Consider the following 15,120-nt stretch of genomic DNA (forward strand, 5'->3'; position numbering starts at 1 on the left):
AACTTGGCCTAATTCAGAAGCTCGAGAGCTTCCACTGGCTTGAGGCTATACCCTGTCCCTTGATGCTCAGGGAAGATTACTCCGCTCTCATTTGCCACTCAAGCAGATTGAGTGACTTCTGACTGGCTCTTGGCTAAGTTATAGTGTTATCTTCTATTTTTTTTCTTCATTTTATATTTTCTGACTGAATATAAGAGTTTTTTGGTAATAGGTTTTTCCCTGTCTTTGCTGTTGTTGGCCGTTGTCAGTATTCTCGCCAGGCCTGTTTGTATTTGTTGTCTATAGTTCCCTATCCCCTCACTGTAAGCTCGTTTTTAGTTAGAGAGCTATTTTGTCCCCTTTTAGGTAGCTCGTTTAAGTTAGAGGGCTCCTCGTGGCCCATTTAACTTAGAGGGCTGCTCCCCTACCTTTCTGTTTGTTTTTTCCCTCATTCGTGAGGAGCATCCATTTAAGTTAGAGGACTTCTCCCCTGTGATGTAATTTGTTGTGTAACGAGAGCTAACGTTTTTCAAAAAAAAAAAATTATATACAATAGAGTTACGCTGGTTTATCTTTTTCATAGACTAGTAAACTGAAAAGCCACACAGTGAAACATTAAAACTGATTTATTGAACAACCGGAAAACAAAACAAAGTCAAGGTACTAAGCGCTTTCACCCATCAACCTCAGGGCATCATCAGAGTACTGAATGCACAATTACATATCCACCCCTTATATACACTCACTAATTAGTTAATTGATAAATCAAATACTATTTGATAACCCTACAGTTAAAATATAATAATAATAAATAACTAAAAATATAATAATAATGAATAATAATAAAGCACCAGGTAACAATATAGGTACATAAAAAATTATGTAGATTATATAAAAATATATGTTGTAAAAAATATATACTGAACCTAGACTGAATGAATGAATGTTGAAACTGATGAACATTGGCATTGACAAGAATTTTATGGATTTGAAATCATTCTTAGTAGCACCATCTCTTAGTAGTGAACGTTATTTCAATCACAGAGACATGGTTAGTCTTAATAAACAATTTACGGAGTTTGAAAGAGTTTTGAAGATATTTAAATCGTTAGAGATGGACAACGCATTTTTGGAAAGATCTTTAGAACTGGGTCAAGTTCCAAAAGGACTATGTATTTTCAAATTACCGTATGGTTTTTCCGAAGGTACTGTTTTATTTGATGAATTATTACAATTATTTGGCAAAACTTGTATTGAACTTATTAAACTAATTATATGGAACAACAATATTAAACTAGCAGCTTTAAACAAACAATTGTCTTTTTCAGACAAAAGTATACGCCAGGATTTGCTGTTTGAACATAAGTTCCGTTTAGAAAGTATTTTTAAAGAGATGGATAAATTTACTAACAAAGGTTTGGACATTAAAAATCATAAGGTAAATAGAGACACTAATGATTACAAGAGTAATAGAGTATATGTACATTTCAAAGAATTTAAAAGTATGAGACGTCTTGCCAAACCTGTAGATGTTGATACTGTTAGTAGGGACAATTTTAGTTCCCCTACTAATGATAAATCAATACAAACACAAAGGGCTAGAAATGATAATTTTTGTCATGAAGAGGGGCAGGGAGTTTTTTTTTAGAGGAGCCCACACTAAGAAGGTCGGAACGGTTACAAGACCGTTATGGCAGTCAGTATCATCAACAGAACAAACAATAGAACACAATAATACACAGGACCAGTTCCTGGCACAGATAGATACAACTGAGCACATTAATTCGTTTGTTCAAGGTGAATTTACACTGCAAGTTCATAATGTGAATGGCTGTGACTGTACTAATGATAGTATTTTTACAACTTATGTTAATGACACTCTTTGTGAATCTAACATGAATGAAATAGAATGTTTGCAGAACATAGGTGCAACCCACAGTTACAATAATTGTTTTATTGTCTCCGATGGTGGTTTTAGTTTATATAATTATACAGATAACAATTTTGGTCATGATTTTATTGCTCTTTTTAAAAGAGGTTTTACCTTTGTACCATCTTTTAAGCACGATATTGGCAAATTTTTAATTAATTTAAAACTGTATAGTAGATTATTGAATTTAAAACATTTTTTTCTCCAACAACAATGATCGTATCACAGATACTAATTGTTTTAGGCTCAAGCGTAGCATTACATTCATACCACCACAAAACCCTATGATTTACATCTTTGAAAAGTTATGTGAGTCCCAGATTAGAAGAGTTCTGAAGAAAGAGATACATACATCATCAAATCTTACTTCAGCCGAAATGTTTTGTCTTACAGAACTAACTATGACTGACAAAATATAGGGTTATGAAACCAGATAAGGGAGGCGGAGTGGCAGTTATGACAAATACTGATTACTATAACAAAGTGACTATTATGCTTAGTGACAGTAATACTTATGAGAAAGTTACTAAGTACGAAATGTCTAGGGCGTACATTAAAGTCGATTGGTTATTATATAAATTCCTTACGGATGGAACTATTGATAAAGAAGAATATTCTTATTTAATAGTAGAATTCCCCATTACTCCATCCATTTTTGGAATCCCAAAAATACACAAAGACATACACCATCCACCTTTTAGGCCCATAGTATCAGCTAGGGACTCTAAAACTGAGGCCATTGCATCCTTCATAGATATTCATTGTAAGGAGACACTTAAGAATTTGCCACACATTTTAAATGACTCCTGGCACTGTTTAGATCAAGTTAGACAATGTATTGTTAAGATGAGTCTTAATATGATTATGGCTACTATTGATGTTGTAAATCTGTTTACTGTTATACCTCACAAACAAGGCCTGGAAATGTTTGAGGCCAGCTTATTGAAATTCAGTGGTATGAATGTTCCAAAATGCAGACTTATGACCGAACTGATGGAAATAGTACTGGAGAATAATTTTATATATATGAATGGTGAATACTACAGACAAAGTACAGGGGTGGCCATGGGGGCCAGATGTGCACCAATTTAAGCTAATTTGGTGCTAGCTAATTGGGAAACTGACTTGGTTTTCACATCAACATATTGGTCTAAAATTGCCTTATATTTGAGATACCTGGATGATATTTTAATTTTTTGGACAGGTAACAAAGATGAATTTGCAGAATTTTTAGTTTTTAGGTAGGACTTTTAATTTTTTAGAATTTACCAACAAAATCTATGAGAACAATTGTGAATACCTTGACATTGTGTTTTCCCACAGTGACGACGTGATTCATTCTAACATTTTTAGAAAGAAAACATTTTCAAATTCCTTCCTACATTTTAATAGTTGTCATCCCTATTATCAAAAAAGAAATTTGATTAAAGGTCAAATGGTAAGACTGTCAAGAATTATTAGTGATGACAATACATTTGAGTTGGAAATTGAAAAATTATCGAATATGTTTCTGGACAGGGGATATCCTAATGAACTTATTTGTAATATCAAAAGAGAGATTTTTATTAAAAGACCTGTGATTTATAGACCTGTTATTAAATTTGGTTGCAGCAATATATTGGAACACCAGTACAAATATGTCTAGAAATTATACTTTTATATTACCATACAATGAAACTTCCTACAATATTGTTAACATTATACATGAGACATGGACAAGTGTTTTCACAAATAATGCTGAATTGACTGAAATTATTGATAGTCATCCAAAGATTACATTCAGTAGAGGGAGGAATTTGAAGGAAATTTATGAGATGAACACAAATAAGGACACTTTTAAAATGACTAGAATGAGCAAATGTGGAACCTGTCGTACATGTAAATACATTAACGATGGTCCATATGTTGCTATTTCCATTTTTGGTAAAACTATTAGATGCCCGGGGTACTGTAATTGTAATACTAAGATTATTGTTTATTTAGCAACATGCTCAGCATGTTTAGCATTTTATGTTGGGAAAACTATTAGGAAGCTAAGAGAACGAATTGTAGAACATGTTAGAGACATTAAAAAACAAAAAAACACTAGTTCTCTATACACACACAGCATTAGATGTCCCAATTTTAAGAGATTTTTATTTTTTATTATAGATAGAATTCCGCACAATATACACAAAGGAGGTGATGAGAAGACCATGTTGGAGGCCAAGGAATGTTTCTGGCAACTCAGACTAAACACCTGTACTTTGCCAGGCATTAATGAACATGTATCTATATCCAGTATATTAAAATACAAATCAGATCATCTTTTATTGATTTACCAACATACATTTGTAGGTACTATATATATATATATAATATATACATATATTTATACAGATATATTATGTTCATCAGTTTCAACATTCATTCGCTCAGTCTAGGTTCAGTATATATTTTTTACAAAATATATTTTTATATAATCTACATAATTTTTTATGTACCCATATTGTTACCTGGTGCTTTATTATTATTATTCATTATTATTATATTTTTAGTTATTTATTATTATTATATTTTAACTGTAGGGTTATCAAATAGTATTTGATTTATCAAGTAACTAATTAGTGTGTGTATATAAGGGGTGGATATGTAATTGTGCATTCAGTACTCTGATGATGCCCTGAGGTTGATGGGAGAAAGCGCTTAGTACCTTGACTTTGTTTTGTTTTCCGGTTGTTCAATAAATCAGTTTTAACGTTTCACTGTGTGGCTTTTCAGTTTACCAGTTTTCATCTTGTTTTTCGTAGACTAGTTGTCTGTGTGCTGTATAGTATTCTCAAGTTTCCATTGTTGTTTCTAGAATGAAATGCGTAGTGGTATATTGCTGACAATAGTGTACAGGATACTGGATATGAGTTTTAACAAAGCTCTTTATTTTCTGTATCTATAGAGTTACATATTAGCACAATTTGTGTAGTTTCTTGGTTTATGGACATGTCTAAGGACCCAGAAAAACAGAAACCATCTGGTTTCAAGAAATCTGACAGGTGTAACCAGAAGATGTCTCTTACAGATGGGCACACCAGTTGTGTTTATTGCCTGGGTGCCTTCCATTTGTGAAAAATCTTGTGCTTTTTATCATGCATTTAGTAGCAGAGTGCTTTTAGAGTGTAAAAATAAGTTGATAGAGGATTGCTGAAGGTCCCTTTCTCAGAGGCTTTGGAAGGGTCTCAGAGGTCTAAATGTTCCCAAAGATCCCCTTCTTCTTCAAAATCTGAGAAGTTGGGCAAAAGCTTTGGAGCCACCTAAAAAATTTGTGGGAAAACCATCTGATTCGGAACCAAGGGCTCTTGGTTCCAAAAAGTCTCTCTCTTCAGCTCTGACTGCAGCTCCGGAGCCGACTGAGTTTCAGTTCAGGAGCTGGTCCCCAGTATTCAAACCAATAACTCTAACATTAAGATTTCTGCTCCTACAAAGGGCGAGGTCACCATTGTTGTCCCCCCGATCCTCCAGGAGTTTATCCGATGATGATATGGAGCGAGTGGTGAGGAGATTCCTTCGAACACCTGTGCCGGCAAAAATTCTGTCGACTCCAACCCAAAAGGAACCGGAGCCGACCAAGACCTCTTCCCCTTGTTTGGTTCCTCCTATGACCCGACCTGTGGTTTCAGAGCCAAAGGACTTGGGCCCAATCATAGTGGAACCGTTAGAACCGAGACCTCCAACAGGATAGTCAGTTCCGGTGTCTGCTCCGACTACCTCGGTTCCATCGAAATTCGAGGAGTCTAGGAGCTGATGTTCTCCCATTGGGTCTGGGGAGGAGAGTCCAACCCGATTCTACCTCTCAGGAACTCGGCACGGTTGAGCTCTGCTCCTACATAGGCTTCAGAGCCAACCACTCTGCTTCAGGGTAGGTGTTCCGGCTCTTCGGAACCAGGGACTTCCTCAGAACAGGGTGAGGGGCTTTTGAGCTGATTGAGAGAGTGCTGTCACCCCAGACTGCTCCACCTTCTGGTCTAGGTACTCTTACCCCAAAAGCACCTGTGTCGGTCTCAGCTCCATCGCCCCCCCCCCCCCCAAGTGCAGAGACCCTAAGCCCCAGGAAGCCCCCTTGGGTGAGATTATCTCTTCTGAAACCTCCCCAGAGTACCCCCTGTGAGGAGGTCACTAGGAAGAAATTGTGCAAGAGGAAACATGTAGACTGCCTGGATGAGTCTATCACCTCAGACACCGACCTGGATGAATCAGAAGGGTCCCCCTCTGAGAATGTCTCCTTTGTAGACATCTTGGAGATTCTTAAGCAAAGGGGTGGCTGGAAGCCCACCAATCCTTCTGAGGATGCGTCAGTGTACCTGGAAGCTTTTGGGTCTCTCTCTTCCACCTCTTGGGTGTCTCCGCCTTTTGATCTCGAAAGGCATAGGGCTGTCCAGATACGGTGGAACCTGTTCCAAGGAGGCCAAATAAATGCATTACAGCACCTACAGAAAAGGAATTTCTAACCAAAGGTGTCCCAGTAGATGCTGTGGTGGTGATGGCAGCCACAAAAAGGGAACTATCAGAAACCTCTTCATCTGTTCATCCACCGGCTAAGGATTCTCGAATGATGGACAGATATGGAAAGCGTACCTTCTCTTCAGCAGCATTTATGCTTAGGTCGCTGAATTACCTGACCCATTTTACAAGACTACAGAGGGATCTCCTGAAAGAACTAAGATATACCCTTCAAGGTACTGTAGCTGCAGGGGTTTCAGATGAAGTCTCCTCTCAGCTCTCTACCTTAAACTCCGTGGTAAACACCTCCATGCGGCTGATCTCCTAGAGCAGCAGGTATAGAAATTTCGTTAAGGAGGCATTCCTGGATGCACTTATGTAACTTTGGTGAACCCTTCAAGTCTTCCTTCACTGATGGCTTGTCATTGTTCGGGCCCAAAGTTAGAGACCATAACCAGGTGCGAGCAAGAGGGAAAGACTCTGCGGTGGGAGTCCATTGTTCCCTCCCCACTAGACCTTACCCTAAAGGTCAGAAGGGTGGAAAATTGCGGTTCCACAAGTCTCAAAGAGTTTTTACTGATACATATGGTGATTCTTCCCCCAGGGGTAGAGGGGGAAGTAACAATGGAAGATGCCGACCTCACAGCAGAGGGGGGCCACAAAACCAGGGCGACAGGGATTCTTTCCTTGGAAAGCCCTTCCAGTGCTCATGAGAGGAGGCCCACCTGTCAGTCTCTGGAGGTAGTCGGGGGTCGCCTGTCGTACTCAAACACCTGGCTAGAATCACACAAGACAAATGAGTATAAACGATCATATCCAGAGGATGTTCTTCGTGTTTCACTATTGGATTCGTCACACTTGGGTTATCCTGCCAGGGGTAGCCCTCAGTCGGTCCGAACACCAGAGGCTTAGTATTTTTGCGTCAGTTGCTGTTGCTCCAGGACTGACGTCAGGTCGTCAGTGGTATAAAATCAGGCAGCCGACGCCATTATATCAGACTTTCTTGCCGAGGAGCCCGAAGCAGTTTGCACGAGTGCCGGTCGGCCGCTACCTGAGTTTTTTTGTTTCCGAAATTGAAGTTGAAGTCTTTTAAAGCTAAGTAACCCATTGAGGATCCTTTTTTCTTGCTCTAACCGATGTCAGAAAAGGTTAACAGTTGTCTCGCCTGTGGAAAGCAAATACCACACCGAGATTTTGTACTGTGTCCCCTATTTAGGACCAGACCATGACGTCCCTCGCTGTCGGTTTTGTGCTTTGTTCAATGCCAGAACTTTACGTCATCGGGCCCTTATCGTAGCTAAATACTTTCGCTCTCGATCTCTGTATTCTGAAATGGCTTCGATAAGCCATCTGACTACCAATCTTTGAAAAAAACACAAGGATAAAGACAGACAAGACTGCACAGGTCCAAAACTGCCGACGATGCTTCAATTAAGCTAGTCACCAGTTCGCCCATACTAAGTGAGGCACTTTCGAAGCCCCTGATGCCTGCTTCTATGGATTCGCAGGCCACTACCGAGACCCGTTAGGAGTCCGGTATGCAAACTGGATAAGAACACACCCAGAGATAATGAATCCAATAAAAGTTTTAATAAACTCCAAACAGCAGAAAAGGTAATGTAAAGCGCTTTTCGTCTGGTCGATTCACCAGACTTCCTCAGACGAACTCATACAAAACAAGCACCAAGTTTAAATTAAAAACTTTTCCTTCCAAAACTACATCAGCCTATCGAACACGTTGTTCAATTAACATCAATTAAAACATTAAAGTTTATAACAATACAAAACCCTAAATCTTGTACTTAAAGTTGAACAGTTTTTTTAAAAAATAACATTTTATGAAAAATCTTACTTGTCATAAAAACCTAACCTAGAAAACTAAGACATGAAAAGTGGGTACTACTCATAACCCTTATAAATATTAAACTAATAGAAAACTCTTTTATAAAAAAAACTTTTACATGTTATGTATTATCTACTAAGGCTCCTCAACTTAAGAATACAAGAAATGGAGATCACCTCATTTAGACGCGGTTTCCTACTAGAATCTAGGCTAAGCTGCCATAATACTTCTTTTTTCTCTAATAGTAAACCTAAACCTTTAATTTAAACTTGGTGCTTGTTTTGTATGAGTTTGTCTGAGGAAGTCTGGTGAATCGACCAGACGAAAAGCGCTTTACATTGCATTTTGTGCTGTTTGGAGTTTATTCAAATTTTTATTGGATTCATTACCTCTGGGTGTGTTCTTATCCAGTTTGTGTTGTCGCTATGTCTGCCTTTGTTCATTTTGTTTGTGGAGTCCGGTATGCCGCGAGAGTCTTCGTTGATTTAAGAATCCTGCGGATGTCTCTACCTTGGATGGGTCCGGAGCCGCTGAGCAGGCACTGTCTTCCGAGGAATTTCTTTGCACTACTGATATTCGACACAAACCAATGACTTCTTTCACTTCTTCAGTTCTTTCTAAAAATACTGAGTTTCTAAGGCCCAGGGTATGAACTATGCCTAAAAAAACGACGACCCCAAACTCAAGCACCTGCTTCCATGCCTCAATCTCAAATTCTTAAAATGGCAGAAGACCTTATCATGCTTATTAGGGGGAGCCAGCCTACCCATACGTCTCAACCTGAAAACATCAAAAATCTGGACAAGGCCCATGAAAAATAGGTACAAATCTGTACGCTGATTAACGTAAAATTTGCATACATAATTATGTAGCCACGCCCACGCAAATGAATTGTGGGATATCAACTTTCAAACACAAACTGAAGGACAGCCAAAATATGCCACCACTACAGTCAGAACATACCACTATGCCAAATCAGCTTCCTGAAAGACATGAAGACTGAAACTTTAATGGCTATCATTTAGTGAATTCAGTTCTCACTTCTCACCGCCATAGCTTTCAACCTCTTAGCACAAAAATCCTGGACAAAGCCAATAATGGGGAAATACAGCCCCAAAACAGAGACAAATTTTAAATACTGATCTTATAAACTTAGAAAATTGCTAGAATAAAAAGTTTGTGTTACCATTTATTTTCTGAAGAATATGAAGGCTGAAATTCAAATGCCTGTCATTATTTAGTGAATTCAATCCTTACAAAGTAATTTACATGCATCTGTTTACTTATCCCAACATAATCTGAGTATGCTGTTTCATCTATAATACTAAAAAGGAGGGATTTCTGTCTCATGTTACCCAGGAAACAGTTGCAGCCTAGCAACATTTAAGGTTCAGAAAATAAAAATATATTATGTTAACAAGAGATGCCGCTAGTTGAATAAAATCTGGAAGGAACTCCACATGAAGATGAAACAGATCATTCTGGACTGTTTTAAGAACTTCTTAAGTGCATATCAGTGGTTGTTTTAACCCTTCAGTGAAATCCTACACTAAAATTCTGCTGTCAAGTTCAAGAATGCCATATAGATATTAACATTTTCTGGGAAATAATCCACAGACCAGGCCATTCTTAAATATTTCACTGCACAGAAACAGTTTCTATTTGTTGGTTATAAATTAATATACATTTAATTTGTTGCCAATATATGTAACTAGATCATAATAACAGTCAACCTCTTCAAGCATTAGATCTTTAATGGCATAGGGCTAATTTGTATTATTGCAGGCAATGGAAGGTAGATTTTGCAAACAGTGTCAGTGAAGCAATAAAGTCTTACTCTTACAATATGGCACTATTGAGCTCAGTAGATAGATTATGTACCCTTCCACCGAGTAAAAATAAGTAGTCAACCTAACCTGCTGCCATGGACTAATAAGACTACAAGCCAACTCACGAGAGATAGAAGCAAAGCCTGGATTCACTATAAAAGAACTATGACAACCATAAATTGACAGCTAAAAGAAGTAAAAAAAATAAATGTCGAACAGATATAAGGAAATCAAAGCTCACCTACTTCACAAGACTACAAGAAAGAAACCCAGATTATTGTATTCCAGACTGTTTGTTAATCTTCATGGCAAAAAAACTGCAAAACAGTAGCAAACCCTTAGACCTTTAACCACAAACAACACACAGCTAATGTTTTATCTCTTTTAAATCTACAGTCAGCCTGTGTAACTAACAAAATAAGAAAGCTAACTTCAACAAGAGGAACTCAAAGAACTGCAGTAGCACACGTACTGAATTCATGCTACAGAGAACAACCACACAGCTGCAGTCCAAAAGCTACTATCAAAGAAGAAGTTATATGACCCTGTTTATACAGATGGTCTCCTCCTAGCATCTTATCTCAGAAATATAGCTTCTTTCTCTACTTACGTACGGCATTCTCGGCAGCATTCTTCTAACTTTGTAACGCTCGGCAGCAGGTTACTTAATTAATAACAGAATGTTGCCGAGAATGCACTGAATGCAGAGAAGCTGTGGTTGCATTGCGATAACACATACACACACACACACACACACACACACACACACACACACACACACACACACACACCTCTCTCTGAGTACCTTAGAAGTATATTCTCAATCGCTGTCCGTCCATCTGTGCAGCAGTTTGTAGAAGTACCTTGCCTTCAGTACCAGCGATTTCCTTTATAACAGGCCAGAAATTCAGTACCAGCATTTGTTAGTGCAGCAGATGCACATGGGAAGGAAAATAAGCAGCTCGTCAGCTTAACTAAGCAGCAGGAAAAGAAATAAAATAAAATAAGCAGCTCACAGATGCCGGCTTATGTATGCAGCAGAAAAGGAAAGCCACAGACAGATTTCAAACAAGCAGCCAGCCGGGAAAGCCCTTGAGCTCAGTTCCGACTGGCTGGGGAGTGCTGACGTCATCACGCACGTGATGACGTCAGCTCTAAAAGTGCCGAAATTTTTAAAAACCTGGAAAAAATCGGAAATGAAGGGGTGCCACTCGGGAATCGTGGCACCCCATTATTTGGACCCCAAAACTCTGTAAAAACCGAGTAATTCGGGACGGTTGGGAGGTCTGAGCCTACCCCTTCTAAAAGAAAAAGAGACTTGTCCCCAGCAGTTTTATCTGACCAGGAGCCCGACGAGGTTTCAGAATATGAAGACATGCCCTTATCTGCTTAAGAGGATTCAGATGCAGAGGAATCCATTCCGTCTGCCTCTCCTCCAGAGGATTTTTCTTTTAGTGAAACCCTGCATACTTTGAGAGAACATTTCCATTGGGAATGTCAGGATTATCCTCAGTCCAAAAAGAGACTTGGGGAATTTTTAGATTTACCACAACACAGACCCTTAGCTATTCCTCCTGTCCTGGATGTTGTGGATGATGTTTTCATGGAATCTAGCTTAACTCCTGACACCCTACCACCTGCTCCCAGGAAACCTGACAGGTATTACAGAGTCCCTGACTCTCACAAATTTCTTTTCAAGAATCCTACTGTGGACCCAGAGGTCATCTCTTGGGACCTAAATTAATAAAAGCAACCACAGCCAAGAATCCCATCCCTTCGGACCAGGATTCCCGAGCTTTAGACAGATGGGGTAAAAAAGTATACACCTTTGCAATTCTTGCCATTAGAGCACTAAGTTGTCAGTTCCACATACTGAAATACCAGCAACATACAATGTAACTCCTTAAACAAAAATATCTACCTTTCCAGCTTGTGCAGAAAATAAAGAATTACAGGAGCTTATGCATTCTGCAAACCAAGTTACTAAGCACACCGTGCAATGTGGCTTCCTGCAGGGCAGCAGTCACAGGTTCTGTGCTTAGAAGGCATGCTTGGCTTAAGGAACAGACCTTGCCAGACCATGTAAAATCAAAACTATTGGACGCACCATTGCACAAAGACAATTTGTTTGGCACCAAGGCAGAAGAGGTTTTAAAAAAGATGGAAGAAAAAGCTAAATCTTTGCAGATAGACTTCTTGCAAGTCCAGCCTGCGAGGTTCAGTAGGCATTGCCCCCCTCCAAGCACTGGTCCTTTCCAGCCCTCTCAAGGCCAGCTCAGACAAGATCTAGGGGAAACAGACCCCCCCCCCCCCCCAGACAGCAGCCCTAGGGAATGCAGAGATCTAAGCAATGGAGTTCCTCCACATCAAAAGCAGGGAGTGCTAAGCCACCCCCTTATGGAACTCACAATGACTTTACAACTCTACCCCTTCCCTCTGCCTACATGCTTGTGCCCCTAGGAGGAATACTCTTCTTTCATGCAAAAAACTGGGCTTCCATCACCAATGACCGATTGGTACTCAGCATACTGTCCCTGGATACAAATTTTATTTCCACACACTGCCAACCCCCAAAGGGTTCCCAGATCTTCCTCCAAACCAGTGGACAGAGGCCCAAAACCAAGTCCATTCCCTGCTGTCCATGAGGGCAATACAGCCTGTTCCTGCAGACCAGATAGGCCAAGGTTTCTATTCCAGGCTCTTCCTGGTACCCAGAAAAGAGGGCACCTGGCACCCAATCCTCCATCTATCCATTTTAAACACCTTCCTGGTGATACCAAAATTCAAAATGCTCACCCTCCAGTATCTTCTTCCCATGCTATCCAAGGATGCTTGGTTAGCCACCCTAGACCTAAAAGAGGCCTATCTATACATCCCAATCAGGGATTCTTGCAGGAAATATCTACTTTTTCAGGGCAGGATCTATGCACTTTCAGTTCTCTGCTTTTCCCTTTGGCTTATTCACTGCTCCCAGAGTTTTCACAAAATGCCTGGCTCCTGCCATTGCTTTTTGCAGACAAAGGAATATTCAGATTTACCCCTACTTAGATGACTGACCTCCCTGGGGTACACTATAAACGAAAAGAAATCCAAACTAGTTCCCACTCAAAAAATTGTATTCCTGGGAGCAAGCCTGGACATGGCATCCCAGATGGCATTCCTTACTCCAGTAAAACAAGCCTATCTGACAGGCTACTTATCTCAACTAGCCACCAGAACCCAGTTATCCACAAGGAAAATCCTGCAAGCTCTAGGGTTCATCCTGCATTTCTACTCATTCCATATGCCAGACTGCATATGAGCAAATTTCAGTGGTACTTAAAAAAAGCCTTTGGACCTGGAAACTGTCATACCTTTGATACCTTGCCTGAGGAAAGATTTTCTTTGGTGGGCAGCAACATGCAACCACAAGAAGGGCCTTCCCTTTTCACAACCCCACTCCACCCAGACCCTAATCACAGATGCATCAGATTATGCCTGAGGTGCACACCTGGATGGCAGGTGCATTCAGGGCCATTGGAGCCCAAATCAAATGCATCTGCACATCAACCAAAAAGAATGGCTAGCTGTTCAGCACTCTCGCAACTTTCAGACCCCTACTATCCCAGGGCCTCTACTGATCAAAACAGACAAAACCACAGTGATGTGGTACATCAACATGCAGGGAGGAACTCACGCCTATCCCCTCTGCAGGCTAGCCATGACCCTTTGACACACGGCTTCAGCCTTGCAAATTCACCTGCTAGCACAATTCCTGTCAGGCTCCCAAAACTCTCTGGCAGACAACTTAAGCAGAAACCTCCTAGACCCACACGAGTGGCAGCTAGACCACAGCACCTTCAGTCTCATAACCCAGAAATGGGGCACCCCAAAGGTGGACCTATTTGCCTCCCACAACAACCACCAGCTCAGCAAATTCTGCACCAGGGAACATCACAGCAAAGCCTGAAAAGTGGATGCCCTATCCTTCCAATGGGTAAACCTCTCGATCTATGCATTTCCCCCTCCATCTCTACTCACAAGGGTACTACTCAAAATAATAGAGGAAAAACCAAGAGCAGTCTTGATTGCCCCAAACTGGCCATGCCAGCACTGCTACCCACTGCTGCTCAGTCTGTCACTCCTGCCTCCTTGGCACCTGCCTCAGAAACCAAATTTCCTCACCCAGCAGAATGGAGAATTCATGCATCCATAATTGCAGACCCTGAGCCTGGCAGCCTGGCTTATTCCCTGACCTCTCCAGTTGCCAGTCTAAGCAAGCAAGTCCTGAACGTTATACGCGAGGCCAGACGCCTTAGCACTAGAAAATCCTATGCTGACAAGTGGAAAAGATATTGTACCTGGATCCAGGCTAAGGGAGCTGATGCAGTACAGCCCTCCCTACCTCTTATCCTGGATTACCTAGCAGACACTACTGCACAGTGGCCTATCCTTCTCCTCTTTTAAAATTCATGCCTCTGCCATCTCTGCTCATTACAGCACAGAGCCACCTCTCTTTTCTCACCCTCTTATCAAACAGTTCCTAAGAGGGGCTAACAATTTAAGGCCACCCAGAAGAGCTCCTACTCCTGCTTGGGACTTAAATTATGTGTTGGAAAAGCTCACACTACCCCCCTTTGAGCCTGCAGCTTCAGCAGAGTTAAAATTCCTCTCTTGGAAAACAGCCTTGCTTCTGGCCTTCACTTCAGCTAGAAGAGTTTCAGAACTACAAGCACTCATGGCTGTGGAACCTTTCATCATTTTTCATACTGACAGGGTCTCCCTCAGGACTAACCCAACCTTCACGCCTAGGGTGGTGTCCAGTGTGGCTCTCAACTAATCTAATCATTTCCCCAATCCTCAAAATAAGGGTGAAAGGATCGTGCACTCTTTAGATGTGCACAGACAGCTCAGATTCTACCTGGATAGGACTAAGCCTTTTAGGAAAACTGACCAGTTGCCAGTCAGCTTTGCAGCAGGGGCGGAAGACAAGGCCATATCCAAACAAACCGTCTCTAAATGGATAGCACACTGTATCCATTTCTGTTACAAATACCGTGGGAAACCATCCCTACAGGGGGTCAGGA

General features: G+C 40.6%; 1 protein-coding gene across 3 annotated transcripts in view; it reads left to right on the top strand.

Moving 5' to 3' along the window:
- LOC122806319 (ligand-dependent nuclear receptor-interacting factor 1-like) overlaps window positions 1-15,120 on the top strand; it is a 345,063-nt gene that overhangs the window by 281,784 nt on the left and 48,159 nt on the right. The gene's annotated exons all lie outside the window — the stretch shown is intronic.

The sequence above is a fragment of the Protopterus annectens genome, chromosome 7.part0 (assembly GCF_019279795.1).
Source record: "Protopterus annectens isolate FY-2018-M chromosome 7.part0, PAN1.0, whole genome shotgun sequence".
In the NCBI taxonomy this organism is placed as follows: Eukaryota; Metazoa; Chordata; order Ceratodontiformes; family Protopteridae; genus Protopterus; species Protopterus annectens.